Here is a 3,916-nt window from a genome sequence, read left to right as displayed (position 1 = left end):
TCCTTTGAACAAAATGAGATTAAGTTTTCCCTGTTCCCTCTGAAATACTTTTCGCTCCACTTAATTACCACCATCGATACCTACCTACTCACCCCAGATAGTGGGAAGGTTCCGAGACTTGACAGGAAATGTGAGATACACAAAAGATAAGAGATCAGGGCAGGTCCAGAAAAAAGAAATCACTAATATCGTTAGTCCTTTATGTTAGCCAACAGTGTTTGTTTAGTACTTATTCTTGCCATTTTCAGTCTTTTCTTTTGTTTAATGCTTCCCAATTAGTGAATTTTTATTAAATTGTACATTCCATATGCCATTTTAACCAACAACTCAGCTTTTATAAATTCGCCCTAATAAAATAAGCATTTAAGCAAAAAGAGAAAGTTATAAATGTGAACATATCTCTTAGGAAGTTGCAAGGAACAGAATATCTGACAAAGTCTCTCAAAAATGCACAAATGGAAGCTTAAGAGTAGGGAGGGCTTCAAGAATATTTATGCAGGAACATTTGTTTTAGTAAGATAAATTACTAAATTTATCCTTACAAATAAATTATCTCTTTTTCTCTATAAATCTTATTAATTCATTATTTTATTGCAACACCACTATTTATCATTTATACAAAGTGAAAACTTTATTCAGTTTTGAAATCCAATTTTAAAAGGTCTTTAAAAATTAAATATTTGCTATCCATATATTATCTAGTCTTACTTTTCAAAGTCAATTTAAAAGGTCAATTTGTTGAAGTGGCACAAACACAAATGCCTTAGTCTCAGAGATACTCATTCATTCTGAATAGCTCAGTCTAATCACTTTATTTCTATTCCACCTAAACAGTAGGATTTCTAGACCTCTTGAAGAAATAATAGTTTTCAATAATTTCTTTGTTTCTCCATTTGTTTTACAAGTTCCCAAATTCTCCTGAATAAATCAATTCACCCTCTCCTCCACGAACTGATCTCATCTTCTCACTGTGAGGCACAAATTCCTTCACCAAAACCTACCTGAGAGTTATATAAGCCCTCTAACACGACCTCAATAGTCTACTGTGATTGTGTGTACACAATCCCCATCCAAAGCTTTCATTACTTAACAGAGAATATTATTGAGGACACATCCATGTGCATAACCCAAGTTCATTTTTTAAATGACTTTCCTATTTCTGTGGTCCGTTTCTATTTGCAGTGTTCTTAGATCTTGCCAGCTCTGCCTCTGAGGCTCTTACTAGACTTGGAGGGATCCATGGTAGAGACCAGCGAGAGACCACAGCTTTCCTCCAAGGCCAGCTTCGGCCTCAAAGATCTGATAGCAGTAGAATACAGTTTTCCAAATAGAAGATAAGGCCATAGGACCTGAAGAATTGATGGAAGGTTTGTTTTGTCTTCATTTGCAAGGGGAACTTTCACAGTTCACACAATTTTGCATTGTGGTAATTTCTCATGCAACTCATGTACTATATCACAGGTTAAAAAAAATAAAAACATTGTAAGAGAAAAGATTACGCTTCCCTGGGAGTCACTGGATTGTCGTCCTGGCATGGTAGAAGCGTCCCTCATCACCCCACCGCATTTCCTCTCTATTACACGTAGAATGGAAAGGCTGGGCAGGTTTCTGAGAAATGCCTCTCCAAGCCCCTAAACTTCCTTTACATGTAACTGCCTCCTCAACAGGACCTCTTCCTCCATTTTCCTTTCCGAGAAGTGCTCACACAGAATTATAGGCACTGTTCCAACGAGACTCTCACCACTGAATTATCATAGACCTTTCTTTTGGGGTTTCCTCACTTCAGAATCACATTTTCCATTTTTGATAATCAACACTTTGAACTCAGAAATTGCAGTTTTAAAATCAGTAACTCCCTCCTTCAACCCCTGAAGTCCTTTTATTTTCTTCTTCCTGTTTAACTACCAGGATTATTTTTCCCTCAAAAAAGAAGTTTTCATTTACTGCCATGTCTAGGAAAAATAAATTTTCTTCACTGTAGGTTAGTATGGTCTCCGCATTATTCCATTGTTTTACATGTGTTTAGCACAAAAAAAAGACAATCCCTCATTTCATTTGAGAAAAAGGCATAACAAAATATTTTAACTTTTTTCCCCTATGTAATTTAACTCCCTTCCTTCAACCCAAATCAGCTACATTTTTGTTCAATCAATACCTTCATAAGCCACATGGGATGAGAGAGTTACACTCTCCCACAGGACAGCTGCCTGCCATGTTTTACTGAGTGAGATGTACAAACTGAAGGCTGGATCTAATGGTGAAGACAATAATCTTATAAAGAGAGAGAAACATTAGAGAAGTATAAGAATAAAAGAGGTAAGATAGGATAAGACTAGGGAAGAAATTTTATAAAAATAACTAAAATAGATCTTTAGAAAATTCTGCTGTGTGGTATACAATACAAATTCTCTTCTTTAGTTTTCTGTATAGTATTCAGACAATTTTTATTTTTACTACTGTATTTTAGTATTAAATCTGATTTGGAGAATAGGATAAAATAAGAGCTAAATGAGCTTTAGCACTGGCATGGGGAGAAAGATGACCCACACCTGGGTAACAAGAATGAGGCAGGATGGAGAAGTCATTTTTTTGGTCAATCACGGCAGTAACCAAATATTAGAAATAAAAGGTTTTCACGCCATAGAAAACTTATCTTCCATAGCTCTGGGTTCCACCAAAGATTTTTCCCCAGAAATTGTATTACTCCAGATTCATTCAGGAAATACAAACCACATTAGCAATATAAAGAGGAGAAATTTTAGTATAAGGAACTATTAACTTTTGGCCAGGTGCAGTGACTCATTCCTACAATCCCAGCACTTTGGGAGGCTGAGGCAGAAGGATCTCTCGAGTCCAGGAGTTTGAGACCAGCCTGGGCAACACAGCAAGGCTTTGACTCTCTCTAAAAAAAATAATAATAATAATTAGCAGAGTGTGGTGGTGTATGCCTGTAGGCCCAGCTACTCAGGAGGCTGAGGCAGAAGAATCGCTTGAGAAAAAAAGAATTATTAACTTCTTTGGTGAGGGGAAAAATATGGAGAATGGGGCAAAGCAAAAAGATCATCTAAACGGAGTTGCAGGTTTTTATTGCTGTTGTTTCGTATTATTGTTGTACCTTTCTGCATTTTTCTTGATAACCAAGTGTTGAGTTTTATAAAACAAAGATAACATTTGTCTCTAATGAAATCTCCAGGATGTCTGGTTTATAAAATTTAGTATTAATCTTTCTCATCTTACAAAAATCCCTTAATCCACCCTAATCTGCAGGAAGAAAGCCGGCTGAGAATGAGCGCAACACAGTCAGATTGGGAGGCTTTCCAGCACTGATCTGTCCCATCCTCTCATTCCCCCACATCTTTTCTGAGCCTCATGTTAGTCACGAGATGTCCCTAGTGAAACATGAGTAGAATTGGAGGGGGTAATACATTTTCTCTGTAGAGAGAGCTGCATTGAGCTAGGGAGAGCTGAAATCTACAAAAGCCCAGTAATTCTGAATCCCTAACTTCAGGAGGAACCCAGTTCCAGGACATTGCTGGAGCCAAATCACACAATCCTGTGAACCAGGAGCATCTAGAAGATTTGCTCTTTTCTAGTACTCAGAAGTTTTGCAGAGGTGAAACAGGTGATAGTGATGATAACTCATACTTACTATCTTCTGTGTGTCGTATACTGTGCTTAAGTGCTTTTAGATAATATTTAATACTCGTGGCTATCTTATGAGGTAAGTCCTAATCTTCTTTCCATTTTATAGTTTAGAATACTGAGACTTAAGGTAGTTAAACGTCCTTTTCAGAATAAGGCAGCTGGTAAGTCATAGGAATTGAACCCTATCAGGTCAACTCCAAAGCCCATGCTCTTCACCATTATACATACATATATATATATATATATATATATATATATATATATATATATA

Source organism: Sapajus apella, unplaced genomic scaffold, assembly GCF_009761245.1.
Source record: "Sapajus apella isolate SASKATOON/1434 unplaced genomic scaffold, GSC_monkey_1.0 scaffold56, whole genome shotgun sequence".
In the NCBI taxonomy this organism is placed as follows: Eukaryota; Metazoa; Chordata; class Mammalia; order Primates; family Cebidae; genus Sapajus; species Sapajus apella.
The sequence above is the reverse complement of the archived record's forward strand: the minus strand, read 5'-3'. Positions refer to the sequence as shown.